The sequence below is a fragment of the Melozone crissalis genome, unplaced genomic scaffold (genome assembly GCF_028551555.1).
Source record: "Melozone crissalis strain CALT ecotype California unplaced genomic scaffold, PUWL_Pcris_2 ptg000033l_1, whole genome shotgun sequence".
Lineage (NCBI taxonomy): Eukaryota > Metazoa > Chordata > Aves > Passeriformes > Passerellidae > Melozone > Melozone crissalis.
Window position 1 is genome coordinate 2,807,564 of NW_026535811.1, and position 25,941 is coordinate 2,833,504.

The window sequence follows — 25,941 nt, forward strand, 5'->3', positions numbered from 1 at the left end:
AAAGAATTCTGCAACTTTTCTCATATTATGACAAAACATTTTTTTTTATATTTTCTGCAAAAGGTGGTTGGAAGAAATTTGTTACCATAAGGCATCTTCTGCTTCCAAAAGTGAAGACTGAAAAAAAGAGTTCTGCCATGTCAGAAAAGGGGAGATATTCCAGGAGAAAAAGTGCAACCCAACACCTGAAATTCTCAGGAGAGGCCAAAGTTGATCCCTGTTCAGCTGCATCTCTCCTCATGACAGATATCTCATTCTACAGGGGGATATCCCAGAGATTGAGAGCTTGGCGAACAGGGTGGATTTACATTTTGGGGGATTTTTATGGTGTGGGTTTTTTGTGTGGGTTTTTTGTTGTTGCTGTTTTGAAGTGGAACATTTGAAGTGACGTGCAATTCAGATTGGCTAGGATAAAAACATGACCCTGTAAAGCATTTCAAATTGGCAAGCAGGCTGGGGTGAGCATTCAGGCAGCACAGCTGGGTGCCTGAAAAGGGAGAATCCAATCAGCAGTGATTGCACATGGATAAATCCTGTGAAGATGGGAGGAAAAAAAGGATACTGGCAATTTTCTATCCTGCCTAGAACAGGGAAATAAAAACCTTGTGCTGACCTCAGGGAGAGCAGTAACATTTAGAGACTCAAACTTGAAAGGGGAAAATATTTCCTCTTATGTTTGGTGCTAGACTTCTCTCAAGAAGCATTTGGACACATGAACTGGGGAAAGGAATGAAAGCACATTTGGGAAAGCCTCAGATTGTGCCCAACTGTGCACATCTGTGACTCTGCACTCAGCTATGCACTGTCTCCTTTAGCCAAACCTCTTTTTGAAACTGAACATCAACACCAAGCAACACAAAGCCAGCCCAAAGTGGAGAGTTTCAAGTTTTCTAAAACCCCAAATAACAGGAGTTTCAAACCCAAAATAACACCAAGCATTGCCATGGGACAATCCTATTTGCTCTGCGTGCATTAGACACACAATTTGAGGCACACAAAGGGCTCTGATCACACAAGAATGACAAGACAGCAGCTCCTCCAGCCAGAACCATCCAAACAGGTCTTAAAAATGTGTTTAGCATTATTCAGTTTAACTTAATTGCTTTAATAACTTTAATTAATAACTTTAATTCCTGTGCACTGTGAAAAAAAGAGGAAGACAGCATTGTCCAGCTAATCCAGTGCCTTAATGCACCAGAGCTGTGTCATTTTTTAGACTCAGGGTCTGGAGGTTTTTATCACCTGGCTGGAGCTGCACCTAGGCTGTTTGCAGGAAAATCCTTACCTTTGAGTGCCAGGATGTTCAGTGAATGCAGGAGTTTTCCCTTCAGTCCAAAGGCAGAACACAACTGCAGCAGCTCTGAGGGTCCTCCCTGCTGCCTTTGCCATAGATGTTCTTCCATCTTTATCAGAAAAAGACTGATCTCAGATAATCTGATAAAGATTTCCATCTTTATCAGAACCCATTATGTGCTGCTTCTTCTGCTGTCCCCACTGTCCTGGCAGCCAAGCCAAGTTTCCTCCCAAATCCTCAAAGCACCTTGGTGCTATTATCTACATTTGGGGGCCTAAGCAGAGACCAAGTTCTGGTCATTTTTCAGTGCCTCACCAGTGAGTCAGACCATTTGGCTTCATAAGCCAAAAGTAAAAGAGCTCAGTGAGCTGTCCCAGCACCACAAGGGGGAAGGAAATTGAATTAAACTCCCTCAGCCACCATTTCTCCTCCTGAAAATATCCAGTTCTAATGGCAGATAACAGGCAGGTGGGGACAGATTGCAGTGTTTGGTTCTCTTCTCCTCTCAGGTGAGCCTGTTCTCAGGTGAGCATTTCAGTCAGGTTTTGTGGCTTTCTCTGAGGGGCATCAATTTTTCCTCCTTTGGAGAAACTCACTGTCCAGCAAACAGGAACAAAGGAAGAGCCCCTGCAGAGATCCTCTGCAGAGCTCCCTCTCAGGAAGATCCTGGCCATGAATATTTAAAATAGTTCTGAAGCAAAGAAAAGGTCACTGTTATATAGAATTGATTGCTGATTTTGGTATCATTATACTGATTTTAAATGTCATGCAATGAACTGGCAATGGGGAATTGAGTTCCCCTCTGCACTGTACACAGACATCAAGGGAATCTTGGTCCTCTCTCTAACAGGAAAAGCGATTTTCTGAGTCTGTTTCAGCTCATTATCCAAAATGACATATATATTCTATACAAATTATATGTTATTTTATTTGTATGTATATACTGTATTTTTATAAGTTAGATAAGTTGTGGGATCTCAGTCTCTCAGAACTGGGGTGCAGGGTGAACAAGACCCCCCCTGGGGGGCTCAGGAGTCCTGGAATGCTGCCAGAAATGTCTGGTGGCTGGACTTTGATCCCACATGGGAGATGACATCAGTATGAGGACGGGAGGATTTCACTGGGGTGAATGGTGAAGGGACAAGTTAATTGGAGTGTGAGATACAGGGCTTAAGATTTCTGTACAGGGGGGTCTAGAGAAGTAAGATGGAGGAATTGGGGCGTGCCCTTCTCCTTCTTCTTCTTCCTCTAGACCTCCATCTTCTGTGGTGATGTTGGCACTCCGGGATTGGACCTTACTAGGGGAACACTGGTTAATAAGGGTAGAGGGTATTGGAGAAAAATGATAAATATTGTATACGTAACTCCGGGTATAAAGATAGGTGACCGCCCCAGGGGCTTTCAGTGTGTGCCCATGGCTGACTGCTGAGCAGAACTCTGTCAGGCCAAGAGAAAATCTTTTAGATAAGCAATTAATAAACACCAAGACCAAGAACAAATCTGAAGCTTCCTCTCGTCCTTTCGAACCCGGGGGCCCAAGGCCATCTTTGGGCTTTTCCCCAGACCATCTGAACAGCCCAGAAATCCCACAATAAGTCATATATTGCATTACATGAAATGCTCAAAGATGTTGTCATCTGGACAAGAAAATTATTAGAGACAGAAGTATGGATGGGCTTGTAGCAGGAGACACTCCAATTTGTAATAGTTTTTGGGTTTCTACATAATCCCAAGGCATCATCTCTTGGCTTTTCTATTTATTCAGACTGGCAAAACTATAAAACACTGCTCCCATAAGCATCCCTTCTTTGTAAGGTGACAAAAACAAGGTTAAAAAACCAAAGCATCAAACCTTCCCAAGCTGTCTCCTGAGAAACAAGAGACTTTTGCCCAGGGCAAGGAATCAGCTTCCAGCACCTCAAGCAGCAGAGCTGCAGCAATGTTACAGGATATACAAATCTCTACAGCTCTGGGCACATTATTGTCACACAGAAGCAAACCTGAGCACAGAGGTGCAGCACTGAACTCCCCTGGAGAGTTCAAAGCAGAGCAAGAGTTCACACTGCAGCCCTGGGGAAGCAGAGTTCTGGGCAAACTCTTGAAGAACTCTGACAAAAACAGGCAGAGAAGAAATGTGATATTGGTAAAGAAAGTAATCTATCCAGTCACTACAACAATGCAGTCATAAAAATGAAGGAAAATGTGTTTTAGGATAATTCTAGCATTTATGCTCAATCATTTTGTCCCAAGGTATTTTTCAAAGTTGATTTCTATGCCTGGTTTTTTTCTGGGCCTTCAATACCCCACCAAAACTAAACCTAAACCATCATTAATTGCATTGGATTTTGTTGGACTCTGCACCACTCTCTCTTTAATGTGGGAAGCTGAATTTCACATAACAATTCCCAGCTGCTGCTCTCTGACAGTCAGCCCCAGTGATGGTGTCCAGCTGAGGTTATTCCAGCATTATCCCAACTGATTCTCCCTTCTTGTTTTGCGGGTTTTGTTACCAGCACCTGGTGCAAAGCCACCTGCCTTAACTGAAGACCAAACACCCCTCACATCTATTTTAGACAAAGTTTTTGCTCTTTATTGTGTGCATTGCCTCTAGAATGCCCTTTTCACTTTCCCCAACACCAGCATAAATTTCTCTCTTTGGGTTTCTCACCCCCTTGATGTTTGTATTCAGCCTTTTCCACTGTTTCATACCAAAGAGGACTTGGAGGGACATTCAACCAACAAACAACAAACCCTCCTGCCTGACCAGAGCCCACTCCAGAGCATTTCTGTGATCTGGTTTAGAAAAGTCATAGAAGAGTTTTATTCTGTGCCTTATCCATGGGGAGAAAAGAAAAAAAATTTCTCTTTTTCAAAACCAGCAAAGCACAAAAATGTGAGATTGATGGAATTGCTTTCTTGCATTTCTTCATTTGCCATCCCAGAACAAACAGTCCCAAATCTTCCAACGCCAGCAAGGGCTGCCACAGGGCTTTTGTATCACCATGGCAGTGAAATAAATGTCAGATATTTGAGAATCAGATATTGGCAGATATTTGAAAGATGAAAAGAAGACAATGTTGGGGGTGAAATGTAAAGGTGCAGCTTCACATTTCAAATACAAATGGTGGGACACTGCCACACTGGATTTTACTACAAAAACAACTTCAATAAAGTATTCCAAGGAGAATTTGTACTCCTGCCTGCAGCCAGAGAAGTAGTGCAGTGTCACATGTACACAGAAATTATCTGGGGGAGAGGAGATGCTTAATCAAGATCCAAAAAAGAGAAATTCTTCCCCAAAACATCTTTCAGCCCTGGCACCTTGCCATGTGAGCAGCACTAAATCACAGTTTTAAACAGATTTGTAGAAACCATTTTTCTCAAACAAAAAGTGTTAAGTTATTCAGTCAAATATTTTCTGCTAAAAAACTTTTTCAGCTGAAGTTTCAGCTTTCCAATAAATGCTGGGGAGGAGTATTAGAGAAAGAAGTGTAGACTTGCTACAGAAAAATACATATTGCATCCCAAATTGGAAATCTCTTTTGATAACACGTTGTAGTTCAGGACCTTACTGTTGTTCACACTGTCTGAACTGGGCTCCTCAAACAGATTATATCTAACTATGCAAAAATTTCGCAATTTTTATTATGAAATCTGTCCAGGCAGACTGGGAACAAAAGAAAACTGATCTACAACTTCCAACAGTTTCTTTCTGCAGTGTTTTCAAACCAAATTATTTAGTCCTCAGGCAAACCTGTTCAGTTTTTTCAGAAAAGACAGTTTGTCACTTTACCTTCTGTAAAAGACAATGGCTTTCTATTAAAGTCAAAGAAAAAAAAAAGGATTTGCAGATTAGTTTGTCCCACAGATGCTCAGCTGAAATCCATGTGAATTAAACTCACAAAGATTTTTAAAGCTGCAAAGTCCTAAAGGTATCTACCCCAGTCCTAGCCCAGTCTAAGTTAATAATGTGCTTTTAATTAATTTAATCTTCCTTTTGCCTAAGTTAAATGGTCCAAGCCAATCATCTACACAAAGCTGCTTATCACAATGAGCATTCATAATTTCAAGTATTTGGTGTTATGGAGCTGACATGGGCAGAAGGATAGGAAGCTACTTACACTGAAAATGCAAGTTTACAAAAGGGTTTTTTTGTTGTTTGGGAGGGGCAGGGCTGTTTGTGATTTTTTTTTAACAGCTCATCCACATCTACTAAGCTGCTGTGATATTTCAGAGGCAATATTTTCAATATTGGCTGACAAACTCCACAGAGCTCTTTGAGTCTTTAAACTCATTCCATAATTTAATACATTAGAAATGTTTGCTCTCTACTTTTCAACAAAACCACTACTTCTGATAAATATGGACCAAATACTTTCTTGTCCCAAAATATCAACTAAGCCTGAATATTTAAATCTTAAAGATGCAAGTCTTTCATCCATTAAAAACAACCAACTTTAAAATAGAAATAAATTTGGTTGTGGCATGTAAAACCTTTTTGCAGAACTGTGTTTAGAGTTCACCTAGAGAAAATATTTTCCCTACCTGCAATGTGGCTTTGATTTCACAAGCTTCCTGTGGCCATATATTGAAGCATGCATAATTAACACATGGAAGGTCTCAGAACATATTACCACACACTCTAAATATAATCACTCATCGAGTATGATGTCATCTGAAACTAATTCAGGCCCCTCACAGCAAGCCTGCCCTTTGAGCTCACACCAAACTGGCCATGGGTGTCCAAGCTGTCCCCATCTCCTGCCTCCTCCTCTGTCACAGACAGATTTGCTGAAAAATACTTTTGCTAGGATTTTTCTCCTGAGAAGCCTCAGAGAAAAATAAAAATTATGATTATCTGCTGCTGTGGAATGCAACAGGTGCATCTTTGATTGGTTTCATGTGGTTGTTTTTAATTAATGGCCAATCACAGTCTGGCTGTCTCAGACTCTCTGGTCAGTCATAAGATTTCCCTTTCCCTTCCTTTCCTGCCTTCTGATGAAATCCTTTCTTCTATTCTTTTAGTATAGTTATAATATATCATTTTATTTTAGTACAATATATATCATAAAATAATAAATCAGCCTTCTGAAACACAGAGTCAAGATTCTCATCTCTTCCCTCCTCCTGGGACCCCTGCAAACAGCAGCACACCTCCTCCAAAGGCTCAGGGGAGCCTCAGGGTCACCTCCTGTGCCACCCCTCCTGCCAGGTGACCTTCCCTAGCCAGGTTTGCTGTCCCTGCTGCCTGTGGGATAGGGACAGTTCAGGTACAACCCCTCAACCTGTGACAGTGTTCACAGGGGTTCTTGGATGAGGGAAGAGATGAGGATCTGACTCCATGTTTCAGAAGGCTTAATTTATTATTTTATTATATATATTACATTAAAACTATACTAAAAGAATAGAAGAAAAGGTTTAATCAGAAGGCTGGCTAAGAATAGAATAATAAGGAATAATAACAAAGGTTTCTGTCTCGGCTCTCTGTCTGAGCCAGCTGACTGTGATTGGCCATTAATTAGAAACAACCACATGAGACCAATCACAGATGCACCTGTTGCATTCCACAGCAGCAGATAACCATTGTTTATGTTTTGTTCCTGAGGCCTCTCAGCTTCTCAGGAGGAAAAATCCTAAGGAAAGGATTTTTCATAAAAGATGTCTGCGACACCAATCCATCAGAGAAATGTCACCTCCTCAAGCTGACTCCTATTTTTCCTCCTGCCCATGTTCCCCTCCTGTCTGTAACACACAGTTCTGGGGTTTTGTGTTATTTTAGATCAGAGAGCAGGCTAATTTGGGCCAGAACCCACAGCCTGAATACTTGGCTTGCTTCTGACCACAGGCACAGATTACCTTGAACAAAACCAGCCTAATGATTATGGCACCATTCTCAGTTATTTCCTTTGCTACCAGTTCTGCTGGTAATAATAGCAGCTGCTGACACTTTTAAAAAGCAATTGTCCTTATTAAGTAAATAAATATCAACTTATCTTTGGGGACTCATTTTTTGTAAACCTTGGCCTTGCTCTGGCTGCTTTTGTTTTTCAAGCTAAATGAATTACAAGTATTATCCCACTGTTAATATCTACACCACTGAATGCCAGCATCAACAGATCCCATTGACAAGCTGTGCTTGGGTTCTCCCCCTCCTTCTATCAAATGTGCCAGTGCTTTAAAAGCGTCCCCAAGTAATTGGAATTACTCACTCAAAATGGAACTGCTGCAAATTTCCCCCTGTGTGGCAGATAATTAGTTCTGGGCATCTCATCCATTGTGCCTTGGGGCATTTTCTGCAGATGCCACCTAAAATTCCAGAAGATGTGCTTTTCAGTGCAGAATCACAGCAGGCAGCCGTGCCAGGAGCAGTAACAAGGCTGCTGACAGCCTCACACTCTCCTTCATTCAAACAGCCCCGTGTTTTTTTCAGCAGTTTTTTCTCTGAATACATTTCTCTTCCCACAAATAAGGGCTTTGGAGAACTCAGCCTTGATAAACAAAACCCAAACCCCCTTTAACAACATATTGAATAAATGTTAACCCATCTCTAAAGATTTTCCCTCTCATTCTCAAAAATATTATGCTGGTATAAATGAACAGTAGTTTTATTAGAGCACCTTTTTTTTTTTTTTTTTTAGTTTCCTACCTATTCCCATTGCAGCAGACAGCAATAAATGGAGCACAAGAACAGCATTTTGCTTCTTATGCATGAAAGGTTATTAAGATTAAGTTTCAAAGCTTTTTGGCACAACCAGATAAGGCTGAGCAGGACTTAAAACAAATTCAGTGTTATCCAGCCCAAAGTAACCCTCTTGTGATAGTGGCTATAGGAACTACATCATTTTATAACATCACAGTAATCACTGAAAATAAACTGTAGCAATAACTAACTTTTCTGATGCTGCATTCTGACAGTGACGAGGTTTAAAAAAACCCCAAACATATATTTTATATCATAAATAAAGTATCAGCTGTTTAGAGATGCCAGCAAAGGTTAGGGGTCCATCCTGTTAGGCACCTTATAGATCTTATCCCACCCAGGTTACACTCTGAAGTTACTCAAGAGAATTTTTTGGGGATAGAACACATAACTATGATTTTACAGGCAAAAAAAAGTGTCACATATGGATCGGCAACTACAATTAGCAGCTTTAAACCTGGATGATTAGACACAACTAGCTGTATCTGGACATTAATACAAAACTTTGGAAAATCCAACACAACTTATTTACCTAAAAATGAATCAGGTACTACTGAAAGAAATTCAGTTACTTTCTCAGTGTACCAGATTTTGTCTGGGGTTGAAAGAGGGATGCTGGCAATATTTTGTGCTTGTGACACAAGCACAAAGTCATTTCTGCTCCCTGCAGTGAGTTTATTAAGGTTTTTGTGCTCAGACAAAGGCTCTTCAGCCTTTTACTAACAGCTCTTAAAACTCCTTTGCTTTGCTGTTCTCAACTTCCATTCAGCATGAGTGGATGGAAAATAAATTGATTTAGAATTTGAACTGTTGGCAGGAAGAAAATCTATATTTTATTGCTCTAATCCATTCTAGACTACATTGGAAGCAACCTAATCCACATTTCACCTGCAAATCCTAACCTGAGGACTCCCACAGCAGCCAAGGATGCTTAAAGAGGTGCTCTAACAGGTTAATGGTTTTTTATTAGACTGGGATTTATCATCATGAGGAGGGGGTTGTTCCCCAGGAACAGACTTGATAATGTGAAAAACTCCTCTACTGCTCTGCATGGGGATCATGCGTCTACAACAGATCAAATGAAAAAAATCCAACTCTCCAAAAACCCATCCTCACTCATGTAAGTTTAAAAAGCCAAATTTAAGATAAATTAAATCTGAACTGGGGGGAAAAATCCAAACAAAGAACCCTTGAAATAGAATTGCAGATCAGGCAGAAGATACCACACTAAAGACAAGGCAAAAGGAGAAAGAACAGAGGGAATCCTTTAGTTTTAAAAAAATTTACTGAGTCTAAACTTTGCCAATCTCTAAAACAATTGAAGTAATTAAAAAAAAAAAATAGGTGAAGAAGCACAGAACAAAAATTTTAAAAGAGTATCCAGATCAGTTATCTCTAGCAAATAATATGTTATGTGAAGCCATAATGGGGAGCCAGCAGAGTGTTCTCATGGAATACTGTCAAAACTATTCTACTAATAATGTTTATGACATGCAATTAGCCATGAAGTCAAGGAGACACACAATATATAGTCCCAAACCACAACACACTGTCTGGAACAAAATGTCAGATGGAGAGATTGGTGAGATTCAGGGCTGGCTTTAAAGACTCATCTTGGCAGCCCCAAGTACAACTGGCAAGAGGGAAGCACAGAAGGAAGGCCACTATTGTTCTGGTTTATTGAACTTTTTAGCACTGATGCTTGAAATGTCTCTGAAAAGGCTTACAAGAATAGCAAGAGGAAAGGAAAAAGGCCCAGCTTACTGCAGCTGAAGAATTTTTCCATAAAAGGCAGAAAGAGGTATAAGAGAATGGGATGGTGTTGCCACCAAAGACATGAAAAGGAGTGACAAACTTCTAAGCCAAAGCGGCAAAAAAATAAGGCAGAACCTGAGGAATAGTTGTTTAAACTCGATATTAACTTTGGAAGGAAATCCCACAGCTTGTTGAGGGACTTGGATCTTGGCACAGCCAAGCTGGGATCCATTTCCACAGTTGCTGAGCCCACAGAAGGCTCCTGAACAGTTCTGTAACAGGACTCTCCTGCCCCAGCCTGCTCTGCAGCTGTCCAGGCACACAGTGCTCACTGGAAATCTTGGCAGAGTGCTTTTCTGGGAGCCGCAGAAGGGAACTGAAAACAGACTCTGAAATTCTTTTTTTTTTTTAATAATATTTGTTATTCTGGATTCAGGTTCGGTGAGAAGAGCAACAAGCAGAAATCAAGTTTCAAGGAGACAGCCTGAACTGGGGAGAAAATACAGCCCAGCTTCCAAAGAAACTATATCAACAACCTTTCTGTTTCATGTGTTTGGATGGATTTCACTGAGAGCTGGAGCAGAAAGGCATTCTTCAAAAGCCTTAACTTAATTCTCTCCAAATTTGGTCAAAAAGGTTCTTTAATTGAATCACATTCAAAGGGGGGGGAAAAAAGGAAATAAAAAAAAAACCTCCCATAAACTCAATTACCACCAGCACACATTTCAAAGTCAGCTATCTAGGCTGCATGTTTAGTTTTTCATTTTGCAGCACAGTGGCATTTACACTATCAAAGCCAGAATCAACAGTGGTTGTTGATGGTTGTTTTTTTTCTCCTCTTCCTTCCCTAAAAAAGGGTCTGGTCAAGGCTGTGCTGGTCAAAGTCTGCAGCAAGGCTGTGACTCAGTCTGTGAGTCCATCCTCCAAAGGCAAAAAGGGGGGGATGAGGGGCACTGGAGGAACTAGAGCTGCCATTTCAAAATAAACCCACCTTCCAAAGGCAAAAAGGAAGGGATGAGGGGCACTGGAGGAATTAGAGCTGCCATTTAATAATAAACCCAAGAAGACAAGGCTGCAGGGAGCCAGAGCTGCTGCAAGCAGTGGCTGTGCAGAGTGCTCCATCCCAGGGGCACAGGCAGGGCCGTGTCCTGCACAGGGACAGGGCAGGAAGGTTGTGCTTCTCCCAGGGACAGCAATCCATGGCACACACCTAAGGCAGCTCAGCACAGCAGGATCCTGCCACCACGGGATGAGGATTCAGAGTGGGGCTGTGCTGTCTGATCCAGCAAATCTCCTCTCTGGCCGACAGAGCTGCCCTTCAGGGTCTTCAAAGATGCAAGTCCCAGGCTCCTTTGATTTGCAAAACTGTAAATGCTTGCTCTAATCTCAGCCTGTTTGAAAAATAAGCACATTTCTATCCCCGGTCTATCCTCTATGTTTCAAAATAATCTTGACAACACACACTGCTTGATAGAGTTGAAAGTGTCATAAATGTTTTTTTACAATCGAGTTATTTTCACAGTCAGGACAAACAACTACTCAGAGCTGACCTCAGAGATCTCTCCCAAGTTTTTTAAAGGATCTCTGTTCGTTTCAGCTGTGAAGAATAGCTCTGCCCTGGCTGCCAGGGCCAACAGCAATTGCTCGCAGCTGTAACAACTCCAGTGTGCAAGCAGTGTGAAAGCAAACCACTAATCCCAGGCCAGGGCTGGGGACTGAAAGCAGGGCATGGAGGGAACCTTGCAGGAGTCTCATTCCTCTGAAGAAAGTACTAATAACTTCACTGGGCCCAGCAGGAGCCAAGTGGTCACAACTCCTGCTGCTTCTCTGCTGTCTCCAAATCAGGGGCAAGCCCCTCACGTTCTGCAGACAGCAGCACTCCTGGCTGGAGCATTCCCAAGGAGTCTGGCACTCCAACAACTCCTGCTCAAAGCTGTGGATGCCCCTAGAATGAAAAGCAAAACCATCTCTAACAAATAATCTCTTTTACCTCTTGAGCTTTTCTGCTAATCAGCGTTCAAGCACTGGCACTGCTGCTTGTCAGAGCCCCAGTCCTTCCTAGCCAGGGCTGCCAGGGTAGCAAGGAGTGACAGGGTTATTTCTGAGGCTGATGATGGAAACACATTCACACAGTGAAGCACTTGCAGAAGAACCCATAAAGAGAACAATTGGATGCCAGCAAGTGCTTCAATTTTCCACTTTTCAAAGATGAGCTTTAAAAATTGACCCCGCCCCAGACTCTGTGGATCTACCAAAACTCAGTTTCTTGAATTAATCGGAACATTAACTACTGTTGCCTTTTCCTTGTTCCTGAATCTTAATGCCATTAACAGATTAGCATATTTATGTGCAAAGCAGGTTAATTTTTTAAAGTGCAAACCCACCTTGCCCATACTGGGGTGTACCATATAGTGCAGCCCTGACTTTCAGCACCAACACACACTGAGGGAACAGCTCAAGTGTGAAAGGACAAAAATTATGAGGACAGCTAAAAAATCCCCTCAGGCAGGAATTTCTCTACAGGATGGGAGGTATATTTTCCTCCATGACATCTTGCATCTACTGCAGCTATAAGATTCTTACAGAAAATTATTTTTCTCGCCCATCAAACCCCTTCCACTTACCTCTCAACACCAAGAGAGGAAAACCAATCCTCTGAATCAACCTGCCCACCCACATCCCACCAACACAGAGGACTTCACTCTCTGCCTTCAAGTAGCAAATCATTTGTTCCATAACCCAAACTCCATGCCTGCATTGCTTACAGTAAATCAGTTTTGATATTTACCTATTTGACCACTGTGATTACATGATCCCTACGTGCTCTTATCTGCCGTGACAGTCTGCCAGTGCTCTTTTTGTTTGCAGCTACTGTTATTTTATCTGCAATATGGGAGAACTGAAGAGCTGCTGTAATAGACACAGAAAAGAACAATAAAAACAGCCTCTGTCCTAAAGATTTCCCAAGTCCAAGTAATTTGCCCAATCCTCCCTTTGTGTTTAATTTTTGCCATTGATGAAACCCATGTATTTTACCTTTTTCAGACACTCAAATTTTTGTGTCTTCCACTATAGTTTCCCTTTTCTCTAGAAATCTACCTTTTGTGAATTGGCCATACAAGGTCCCTGTGTCTCCTTTCTGCAAAACTGTCAGAGATATATAAAATTAAGGTCTCTAAACCCCTTACCTTAGCTCAGTAACTGGTAACAGCAATCAAGGCACGTTCTTCATGAAGGATGGAAACCCTTAATCTCATCCCTTTTAAATCCATTAATTGTTTCAAATATTTCCCCAGATATTATCATTAGTTCTGTATTGGTAGAGAATGCCAATCACGATTATATTTGCACTCTTGCATGGTGCTCTCCAGCAGGAGTGAGCAAGATGGGAGGGAGTTTTTGCCAGGAGATGTGGTGGTGGGACAAGGGGGAATGGTTTAAACTGACAGGGAGTAGGTTTAGATTGGATATGAGGGAGAAATTCCACCCTGGCACAGGGTGCCCAGAGCAGCTGTGGCTGCCCCTGGATCCCTGGCAGTGCCCAAGGCCAGGTTGGACATTGGGGCTGGAGCAGCCTGGGATGGTGGAAGGTGTCCCTGCCATGGCAGGGGATGGAACTGAGTGATCTTCAAGGTCCTTTTCATCCCAAACCATTGTGATTCTGTGATTCATTCCATAATTCTGGAACAGTACAGAGCTCTTCTCAGACCTTCAGTCCAGCAACAACAAATTTGCTATAAAATGAGAGCCAAGAGACCAGGTACAGGATTTTCTCATTGTTCTGGAAAACATTATTTGGTAAGGTATGTGAAGCCACCAATTAGTTTGTAATTGCCAGTAGAGCAAAATGCCAGATCTGTCTCATAATAGAGAAAATCCAGCCTTACCTCCTCAGGATTCTCAGAATTCAATCTGTACAACAATTATGATGTACAAAAGAAAAGGAAGCCATCTCCCACACAGCACATGGGTCACATCTCTTCTATTTCAAGTGGCTCTGTTAGAGGGAATCCTCAAAGATCCTTGATGACTCAGTCTTTAAGAGTGTCTGAAAAATTCCTGCCAATTAAAAGAAACATGCAGAGGTACAGAGATATCTCGGGGCAGAATGTGAGGGGACTCAGGCACAGCGAAGAGCTGTCTTCTCAGTTCTCGTTTATTGCTATTTGCATTTATATGCTATTATCCACCTGCATGACTAATTAATCCATGAGGAAGGGATTAAAAGAAAACTGCACAGAGCAGCCAAGGAAGGGTTCAGGTTTTTGAGAAACACTCATGTGCGAGCAAGGCTCCGTGAGTGGCTCAGGGTTCCTGAATTAGAAGGCTGTTCAGATGAGCTTTGCCTCTCGAGCACTGAGTCACTGAAGGAGGTGAGCTGATGGGACTAGAACAGCAAGGCAGGCACTTCACATCTCTCAGGTACACGAGGGTGGGATGTGGGGAACGGGACTGACATCATCACCCAAGATGTGAAAGCACAAACGGCGTCAAACGCTGGCAGCCGAGGATGTGGCTGCAGTCCCTGGGCTCCTTTGGAGGCACCAGGGATGAAAGGCAAACCTCTGCACTTTAAAAGAGCCTCCATCAAAGGCCCAAGCACAGATGATGACTAACTTCCTCCTGTGAAGGGAATCTTAAATAGAAAGCAGAAAAAGAGAGAGGGAAAACAGCCAAAGGGCTCGCAGGACTAAGCTGTGTGGATTTATCTGACCTTTATAAAAGCAAAGATCAATAGGCCTGACAGAACTTCACAGAAACAAAGGTGAAATCTTCCTCAGATCTCAAGAACAGTGGAATGGAAAAATAGTGCAAAACTATCCTAGTGCTGTCAGCAAAGCCCGCTACCTGTAGGAAGCCTATCCCAAGCACAGGGTGCCTTTTGTGCTTCTGACACATTAAATCTGTGAGTCCTGGTGGTTGGTGATGTGTTTAGCACCACACTAAAATATGCTCCTTGTCACAAGTTTCCTGTTGTTCTGGTTTGGTTTCTGAGGAATCCTGACACAGAAGCCCTGCAGAACTTGCCTGAGAGCATGTTATGATGCAGAAGGCATCACACACATCACTGATAAAACAGCCTCAGACAGATGTCCTCAATTGTTACATTGATCACTCAGAGGACTCCTAAATGCTAAACTCAGGATGGCATCATGAAAAGGCATTGCCTGTGCTGGAGTGCCAGCTGTGTTTAGTGTAACCCAGAGACAAACAAGGCAGGGAGATGATTTGTTGGAGCTGTAGGGAGTTCAGCAGCCTTCCAGGAGCTACACAGGTAAATTTTCTAATGAAAACATTATCACCTAATCGACCTCTAACATTTTTTAAAATGCAGGATGAACACTCTGATACCAAATGCCTCAAGGATGTCTTTTCCCCACAGGGAGCATCAAGGGTGGACCTACTTGGTTCCCTCAAGCCCTGCAGTCAGGCACAGGAGCAAAAAAACATGTTAAAAAAAGCTTTTGCAGGAGTTTGATGTCTTCCTTCTGCTTTTCTTGGACATGGCCAAGGTCTATACAGGTGTATGCCAGATGGGCATGGCTACACTGCTTGTGTTGACAAGCACAATATTTCCAAGAGTTTTCTTGTTTTTCTTGGACAACCTTTTAGAGAATGCCCAAGATTTCTGCCATGTATTTCATTAAATTCTGGAAAATTTTAAACTTCCCTGTAGAAGCCAGGAGAAGATGAGAACGTTGCAGCTGGGGCTGGATGTTGTTCTGCTGCAGTTTGAGGTTTTTCTCCATTCTGTCAGATAGCTGGGGCTGGAGAAACAGAGCTGTGTGAAGAGATTTAATGCACCCTTTGAAAGGGAAGAGCTGTTCTCTCTGGAGGCAGTGGGCACAGCTGGCTTTGGGGCTGTGAGAGGTGATGGAAGCTCAGCCAGGACCAGAAACACAAGAAGCTGTATGAGTAAATATGGGATGAGCTCCTGTGCTGCTCTTGCTGCAACCTCTGGGCTCTTTTCTGGAAGCTGGGCTGCAGGGAGAGAAAATTAAGGCAAAAGGAAAGCGAAAAGGTGCATTCACAAGCAGGAGAGCCATAATTATTTTTGTGATGTGCTGGGACCACCAGCCTGAGGTCAGCTCTCCACAGTCCTAAAGCCCTTCTGTCCCAGTTCTGCACTGCCTTGCTGGTTTATTCCTGGGCATCTCCAGACACATAAATGAAGTGCAAGGTATTAAATTCAGCATTCCTTATCCTTTTTGGTCCAGGTTTGGGGGCAGATCTCAGGAGTAACATTCAGTCCAAACTTCACAACTGCCTCTATTTCCCAGACACCTTGTACTTGTTTGGGAGTTCTTTGTACCTCATATTCTGCCAAAAAAAAAATATACTAAAATAGATGTAGAGGCAAACAATCCAAATAAAAACTAAAACCCCAGAGCTCTGGAGCAGCATTGAGATTGATTTGCTCTAGAGCAAAGTGCCACAGGAAGGAAGGTGCTGTCTGCGTACCAGCCAGACCAGAGCTCATTCCTTGTAGCAGGAGACAAGGCTGTTCTTGCAATGACCTTTCAGTCTCTTCCCATACCTGGCAGAAGCCACCCACATCTTTAATACACAATTTTTTAAGCTGTCATTGTCACAGATGGAAGATGAGCATCATTTGCCTGTGCTCATCACTCAGCTAAAGAGAGCTGGGCCCTCACTGGTTAAAGTGAGGATCCTTAACCAGCAAACTGAAGTTCTTTTAAAGGTTCTCTTCAGAATCCACCAAATTTTCTAGCAAAATTTCATCCTTGTCTCTCAGCAGGGCACTGAGAATGTTCACAGCTGAGCAGCATTGTTCTATACATGGAACAGGTGGTTTATTTAAACCACAGAGAAAAAAAGCTTCTACTTACACTTTTAATCTTCAGTTCCGAGGATATCAGAGATGCCTGGAATAGAATTTAGTTCTCATTGTGGATATATTTTAAAAGACATACCGAGAATCTCTATAAATGTAGATAACTGTGTGTTTGCCAACGTTAAAATTCAGTGTATTCGATATCACTGTTCATAAAGAAGTGTTCACCAAGTTTCTCCACATTGAGCCTTTTTTCTAGTGTCCCAGAGAACATTTCTTCCACTTTCTGATTAGTACCTCTGGATGCCTTCTAGGTTCCTTGGTCTCTCTTGCATTATTTGGCCATTACTCAATTACTTAAGACTTTAAAAGTAGACACTCTTTCTCAAGAGTTTTCCGACTTCTTCTCCTAAACATTCCTTCCAGCCTAAGGGGCTGCTGATAGTTGCTGAATCCCTGCATTTCTTAGAAATTTATTGTAGCAATTCTCAGTTTTTAGATCTCCTACTGCTCTTTTAACAGTCCTAAAACTTCCAAATGCATTTATTAAAACCAAATACTGACGACTCAGTAATTCACTTTAAAGTGCAGATTTCCCAAAAACAAATCTTCAGCTGCCAAATCCAGCCCTGCCTTAGCCAGCCCCTGACGTTTTCATGAGGATGTGACTGCCAAGATATGGAAATTGAGTCATTTTATTCTGTCTTTGTCTTCTAGAGTTCAGATTCTGATTTCTCACTGAATTCATTTGTAGGGCTCTCCTCTGGAAAAAAATAGAAGAAAAAAATCACGATGACCAACTCCCTCTTGTTTTAGATGGTTCCCTTGCGTTTACTTGTTCCTGACTGAGCTGTCACATCAAAGATATTCCCCAACCACATGCAATTATTCCAGTATCTCCTTATCAAACCACCTAACGACTCAGGGTATATCTGTGAATTTCCTCACCGTGAAGTCAGTAACAATGCCATTTACTGGAGGTGAGAGAATGCATGTCATCTGGATGCTGACAATGGAGCAGTTGTTGAAGCAGATAATTAGGACTAGCCTCAGACCTTTGTGCAGTGTCATGTGCCAAGAAAAATAGCAGCTCCCACAGCCTCCACAGAGGGGATTTTTCCAGAGGCAAGGCAGAAATAGCAGAAATATCACTGTCCCCAGCAGCAGCAGGTTCACCTTCAGAGCTGGTTTGTCCTTGTGCTTCCTCCCAGCTCATCTTCCATCCTCACAGCCATGTCAGTGGCACAGCACAGCCCACCAGAGACCCAGCCAGGGACTTTGCCTCACAGCAGCAGCCTGTAAGAACAGCTCAGAGGGGGTTTGATTTTAATGGATTGATTTTTTCAAGTCTGATTTTATGCCCACAGGCAGGGCAGGCACCTACAAGGCTTGGACAGCTCTCTGAGGCACCTGAGCTCCAGGACATCTCCTTGGAATCCACCTCCCTCAAAGAAAACTCAAATACTCCCATTTTGTAATTTTTTCCTACTCTCCAAGAGGAGAGCATTTTCCCCCTCCTCTCTTCTCTTTAAGATCCATGCTCCATCAAGGACTTTCCTTTCTGTTAAGGAAAGAGAATTTTCTAATACTATTTTCACTGAAGTTGACTGGATAAAATTATCCAGAGTCCCACAAGTCATTTGGAAAGCTAAACAGTGTATTGATAAAATATGTACATTGAACATGAATATTGCCTACCTGTAAAACTTTAAGATATCTGCAAAAAGCATGCTTGTACTGTTGTATCAGGAAAATAAGCAAATTATCAATATTTTTATCTTTACAGTATATTAATTTTATCCCTTGTAAGTCTCACAAAAAATTAACATATTGGGTATTTTCCTTGTTATCTTAGACAGAGTATCTGAGCTTCCCAAGAGTTTGCATCTTAAAGTAGCTTGTGCAATACTCAGCTATGACTTCTCCAAAAGCTCTTTTACAAAGCATAGCACATTTTCAGAGCACAGAAATGACATGGAAAGCTAAGCCCTGTTTTCAGAAATGTCTGGAGCATTCAGGGACAGCAGTTCTTACCCACCTAAATAGCTCAGGCACATTTGCATTGCTCCTGTGCTCAACACCTCTCGTGCCAGACAAGAGTTTTATCTGTGCCAAATTGTAATTGCTCATTTCTTTATGAATATCACTGTAATTATTACATCCACTCTTCATTTTAACCTCCATGGTGAATTGAGAGATGCAGTTTCTGCTGAAAACTGGCTGTGGTTTGACAACATCTGTCAGCTCTGATGCCCTGGTTGTGCATTTCACGTGCTTGGAAGGAGAGAACCAGCTGAGAATCACAAGCCAACATTTAAGTCTCCTCCACTGGACCTACAAGCAACTAAAGCCCTGTTGTTGATTTGAATAGCTTTCTGCTGAGAAATTGGGTAAGGCTGGGTCAGGGAGTGGCAGGACATTGGCAGGGGTGAGAGAAAGCTTAATTTCAAGGAATGACTGCTTTGAGAGCACCAGCCCAGACCACCAGCAGAGCCCACATGACAAGGACAGGGATGCTGAACAAGCCTCTGGGATGAGGTCAGGCAGGGGCAGAGCATTCAGGTCCATTCCTTGTTTTCCAAAGGACTGCTGGGATCTCTAAAGCTTTCAAAAAATTCATTTTGCTAATCCTACTGTCTTGCTCCCCACTCCCATCATTCCTAAGGATTTTTCTGGTCAACTCCCACAGTCAGGGTATTTTTCTGTGGTGAAAGGAGAGGAAGGGCATCACACTTACCCCAGAACCTGTAGTTTTCCACACTCTGCAGTCCACAGTCCAAGAAAAGGAGCAGACATTGGGTCAGCACCCAGGAGTCCTCCTGCCAGTGAAGCAAGTTCTGGGCAAAGAGAAGAGCAGAGGGAAATATTGCACAGATTCACATGGTGTTCAAACAATTTCTGTGAACAGGGCTGGTTAAAGCAGCCCCCACAGCCCACCCAGGAGAGACCAGAGCTCCTCTTTGCTCTTATGTGGCCCAGGAGACAGAATTCACAGCCTGTGGGTTATCACAGCCAGGGCTTATCAGGGTTTTTGTGACTTGGCCTGGCCTGTCAGGTTTGACACACATTCTGTGCATTGTTTCTAAATTTCTCTGCTCTTGGGCTGCCTGGAATTTTGGCTTTATTTTATTTTTTTCTCTTGCTTATTACATGATCATTCTATTATGAAGCTCACTGGTCAGCGAGGTTTTTCCAGGCACTACAGCACATTCTCAGTGCTACAGTAAATTCTCAGTGCCCTTGTCATCCCTGCTGCTGCTACAGCCCAGCACCAGGAAGCCAAGTGGCACCAAAGCCATTCTGCTTTGCACCTCTTTACCTTGCTCTTACACCTGGCATTCTGAACCACCACTGCTGCTGCCTCACACTTTGATTCAGAATCTTAGGGTGAATATTTACACTCATTCAGAAAAAGCAGAAGTGTGCATTTTTATTTTCCTTTACCCAGGAGTGCACAGCCTCATCTCTCACCGTGACACTGCTTTCTGTCTATTACTTGTTCTGCATTCACTGCCCACTGCTGACCTACTCCTGATCTGTGCATCATCACCACCCTCTCAGCTGAAAAATATAAAAGATTTGCTTGAATTCATTTAATTGTGAGCTGCACCATTCAGGGAACTGTACCAAAAATAGCTTGATTTATGAGCTGGCAGCTGAAGTAGCCCCTTAGCAGTGTTTAACAAGTGCTGCTGATGCAAAATGTCTCCTTTGATTCAGGTTTGAGGAGGGTCAGGGAGCTCCATCTCACGTGCATCAGAGTGGCAGCTCACATTTGAGGAATAAACCTGAAACAGTTTTATGGGAAAAGCCAGTTAAGAGACACAGCGAAAATTTACTGCCAAATCTCTATATGGGAAAAAACCCCACCCCTCATCCACGGTTCTATTACCATTTTTGCATTAAATGCCAAGCAAGGGTAGTGAAATTGAAGTAAATATCACTCTGCACTCTTTGTACTCACCTTTCTCTGCTGATATACTGAATTTTGGGACAGATGGAATATATTGTCTCCACTGCTTTAAACACAACTTGGTGAACTGGTAGTTGTTTCCAGGACAGTCCCTGCAGTGTGCTTTAAGATGCAAGAGAGGAACAACAATGGCTCACCATTTTCAGGTGGTGTTTGCTCAACATGATCCTTTGCCACAAAGAGAAACAAAAGCAGCCCATGGAAGATGCTGGGTGCTGACACAAAGAGCACAGGACAAAATTCTGAAATTCCACTTTCTCTGTGGTGATTCCTCCATCATCAAGCCAGTCAGGGTTACTTACACCTAATAAAGTACAACAGGAAAAGTCAAGCACTGTAATCCCATTTCTAATTCTGCACAGCTCCCCAGTGCACATCCCTGTTTCCAAGGGCAGGAGCAGGGTCCCTGGAGAAGGGGGGTTGCTGATATGGGAAAGGAATGGGCAGCTATGGAAATTCTTATTTTCATATCTGCAGAGGCTCAAGGCTGGGGCAGAAACCTTCTGCTACTGCCATGCCTCTAAGCAGGGGTTGGAAGAATCCAGCAAAAGAAAGCACTTTGTAAGAGTCCACTCAGGAGCAAACTGAGATTCCAAATGCTCCAGCACAATCCTGGAGGGCCACAAGACACTCTAAATGAATTGGATGATTTTGAAAGGTCTTAATAAAAAAAAAAAAATCCCAAACTGTAATGTCACATTTACAGGCAAGATATATCCTATAAAATCAGAAAGCAGAAAGATATAGAAATTTTGGGATGGGGACAATTATCCATTTGTAAATGTGGAAATAACAGCAGCCCTATGCCCAGCGGGCAATAAAACACATTATGGAGCAGGGCACCAAGAGGGACTTGCTTGATCAGGGGAGTGAAAGAGATGAATGAAAAGGTCACTAGGTATGAATAGAAACATCTGAGCACTCTGAGGCTTTCACAATTTGTTAACCAAACAGAGATGCTGGAAGAATGGTTGCTGGAGAAAACAGGGGCAGAGAAACAAAGAGCAGTAGGAGAAAGAAAATACAGTGACTGAGTAATTCTCCTTAAACACAAAAGACCAGAGGCATAGTAGTAAAATTAAAGTAAATATTACTTGACTTAAAGTAAAACAAGGCACATGTACTTACAAAATTGTCTCATATAAATTATAGTGGAGTTGGTTTGGTTTTTGTATGCAAAGAGTTAGCTCACATGCTTGCTCCTTATGCAAAAAAAAAAAAACAGGTGTGCACAGAGGCAGGGGAAGGGGATGTTGTACAGCTTTAAATCCCATAAAAATTGACATCAATGCTGTGCTTCTTGTAGCTGGGCCAGCAGCACACACATGTGAGGGAGCCAAGCCCCGTGACTGGGCCCTGCACGTGTGCTGTGCTGGGGGAGATGTCATGTAGAGCACAGATAATTCCTCTGATGTGGCATTTGCTGGGGCAGCCATGCAATGCTCTGTGCACAGCAAACAAAGGAACCGTGCAAAACCCACAGCTCATTGCTCCCCTCTTCCCTGAGGTTGAATCAACTTCCTTTTTTTCTTTTTTTTTTATTTTTAATGCAGTATTTAGCTCTTTGAGCCATTCATGTTTCTCCCTCTACTTTTTTCTTTCCAGCTGCTCTTCCATTTATGAATTTGTATCGTATATGAATGGTGGCTGCAATCCATCCGTGCACTCTGCATTCATGGGGGTGCAGAAAAGACAGGAACATTTGTGGATACACATCTCCAACAGTGAGCCTGGCACAGAGCTGGCCTTGGGTCTCTGAAGGGATGCAGGGACAGCCCTTCAGCCCTGGCTCCCTCAGAGACAGCATTTCAGAAAAGCCTCCAGCGTGGGGCTGCCATCCTCTAACTCTGTTGTATTTGCTGGAAATGCCCTGACAAAGGCAGGAATGATGGATCTGACTCCATGTTCTCAGAAGGCTGACTTACTACTTTATGATACTATATTATATTAAAGAATGCTATACTATATTAAAGAATACAGAAAGGATACTTACAGAAGGCTGAAAAGATAATAATGAAAACTTGTGACTCTCTCCAGAGCCTCGACAAATCTTGGCAGTAATTGGCCAGAGAGTCAAAACAACTGACAGGAGAATCCAATGCAACAATCACTTGTGGGTAAAAAATCTCCAAACACATTCCAGATTAGCAAAACAGAGGAGAAGCAAATGAGATAAGAATTGCTTCCCTTTCCTCTGAGGCTTCTCAGCTTCCCAGGAGAAAACTCCTCGGCAAAGGAATTTTGATTTTTTCAGGAAACGTGAATTCGGCAGCACTCATCAAGGAGAGCAGCAGAGGCAGAATCCCAGTTCCAGGCTGCCTGGCTGTGCCATGCCTGGGTTTGGGCAGGAAAATGAAGTTCCCTGAGTGGTGCCTTTGTGCTGGCCGTGCTGCACTGCCCGTGCTCTCTCCAGCTCTCTCTTTGGGATCCTCTCTGCTAGACACAGGTTTCCAGCTCTCCTGCCTGGAATAGATGGGTTAGAGATTTACCATGAGTTGTGCTGGGGTTTTTTTCCCATTAACATTCTGTAATTCAGTGAGTTTAAGACCAAAATTAAGACTAAAAACAAAAAATCTCCATTGTTGACTGGACAAATCTAAGATTTTATCACAGCATGGTGCAGCCTTTCATTTGCTTTTCACATCATAGCAGACTCTTGCTTATGGTTTTCAGTGCATAGGCACAAAACACAGAGTGGGGCAGGTTAACACCACTCTTGGATTTAGGAAGTTTTCCTGACCTGTATGTCAGTTTGTTTCTTATTTCAATATATACATACAGAGGCCTCTGGAGCTTTTAAAGGATATTATCTATGACCACACACACACAGAGATGTTTGAAATCAATGTTTTAAAATGTTTGCTTACCAGGTGGTCTTATTTTCCCTCTCTCAAGAAACAAGGCACATGTGCATACAAAATTGTCTCACATAAATTATAGTGAAGTTGGTTGTTTAGGTTTTTTTATGTAAAGAATTAGCTCACATGCTCACTCCTTATGGAAAAAAATAAATAGGTGTGCAGATGTCAAAGATTTCCAAGGTGAGTATCCTATAGGAAAACATTGCAGCTGGGAAGCAGAAGGAAATAGAACAGACCAAACATCTGTTTGGTTTCATATTGTTGTTGTTGTTGTTATTATTTTATTATTATATTACTATTATATATAATATAATATTTTATTTTTATTATTATTACTATTATTACTATTGTTGTTATTATTATTATTATTATTATTTTCCAGTGCAGCAGCTATGCATTTATCTGATTACTTTGACTCTCAAAACAAGAGATCTGCACCTGTACAGTAACTCACTGAATTCTAACTTGTCATCAGGGAAGGGCTGGATGGAAACAAAAACAGAAATCCACTGTGGGATGGGGCTGCAGGAAGGTGTCCCTGCCCCTGGCAGGGGGCTGGAACTGGGTGAGCTCCAGGGTCCCCTCCAACCCAAACCATTCCATGATTCCAAACCCTGCACACAAATAAGAATAACCTGACACTGCAGGGCGTTCCACCAGGATGCCTCAGGGCCATTTCTCCCAGAGATAACTCAGTGGGGAATCAATGATCAGGGGCATTGCTGTAAAAACAAGGCTGGGGGATCCCAGAGAGCAGCTCTGAGCAGAGCTGGGCCCGAAACCTCACACAGGGGGCACACAGCCTCCCGGTCTGAACGCTGGCAGAGCAGGGAGGGCTCCACACCCAGCAGAACGTGCTGGAATTCCACCTGCAGGGAAGTGACTCCACGGACCTGAGCTCCTTTCAGACCCTGCGTGCACTTTTGGAGGTGCTGGCCCTGCCCTGCAGCAGTTCTAAGCCCTGATGGTGGCTGTTCCAGGACACACAATCTGTGAAATTCCATTGGAAATCAAGTGGATCAGAGCAGGGAAAGTCAGATTTCCCTGTTCTCATCTGCAAGGGCACAGCTATTATTTACAGAGGGCAGACGAAATTTAGTTTGAAAACATGAATAATTTGTGTGCCAATAGGACAGAATTTTGCAGCAGCACTGATGAAATAAAAAGCAATTTGGCTTTGCACAGGACAGACCCTCAAGCATAGATAGGCTCTACAGCAACGAAAAATTCCTTCTCTAGAACTTGATTTGGTTTGGTTTCTTTCCTAACTACTGATTGGATGCCTTGACAACACAACAAACCTTTATTTCCTTTTGAAGGTTCAGCATGTCATATAACAATAACAAGATCACTCCCCCTAATACACAAAAAACCAAAATTGCTCAGAAGGAAAATCCCATTTCTGTTGTTTGGCTAAAATTATTCAACATGTGAATTACTGTGGAAAGCCTTTAAGCTCAAAACCCATAATATTCATCAGTCTCTTTGAAATTATTCCACAGGTATCAATTAGTGATACAAGCTGAACCAGTGATTTCCTCCCCCAGTGAAGCCCAGAAACTTTTTGTCCTGACATTGATGAGAAGTAACCTACACCTAAAATGGAATGAAAGGCAGGAAAACAAAGCATATAACATGAAATTAGGGCATTGAGATCAGTGGGGACAGATCAGTGCAGAATTAACTTGGATTGAAAACCCCAAAATTCTCATTAGGTGGAGAGTAACAGCTACTAAAGCTGTTTTAAGCATGGAACCCAGCAGAAGGATACAACTTCTGTACACACAGACAGATAAACAGAAGGTTATGTACCATCCATGTTATGGCTCAGAAAAAAGAACCCATCTCCTTTCTGGTACCTTTAAAAGAATTTTTTTTAAAAAACCCAACACCTAAGGCTCCACTTCAATAGATTTTTGCCAGCAGATGCTAGATTCTTCGGGGAACTCTCTAGAAGCAGTTGAGATGTAGGGAAATGCATGAACATAAAAGTTCCATCTGGGCAAAGTTTATTAAAGGAGTGGGAGCCTAAGTTGCCCACACACTGTTGAGCCCATTAATATTCTGTTTGCAACATGTAGTATCAAATGATCCACAGATGTTTTAATAATTGGCTCACAAGCCTATATAACAAACTGTGTTTCTATAAACTTGCAGGATATGCTAGATCACCACTTTTAACTGTTTTTTAAATGAAAGCTTAACACCATCTCTGATCTTTAATTTTTACATGCAAATAATAAAACAACTAAAATGATCATAGTTTCAGAAACCATGACTTCAAATGAAATCCAAGACTGAACTCCAGGGTTTGGGTTTCTATTTCCCAAATGCTAAGAACTAATTTTTCCCCCATGTTGTCTGAAACAAGCAGAATTTTCCTGCCTCCAAACAAAGCAGGCTGAGGGCTCAGAGGAGAAGAGATGGATAAATGTTAACTGAAACACTTAAGGTCCTTCAGGAAGAAACACAAATGCCAGGTGCTGACCTAAGGTTCCAAAAGCCTGTAACCAGCGTACAATAAAACTGAAATATTTCAAAGTCTCCTACCCTTTGACAGAT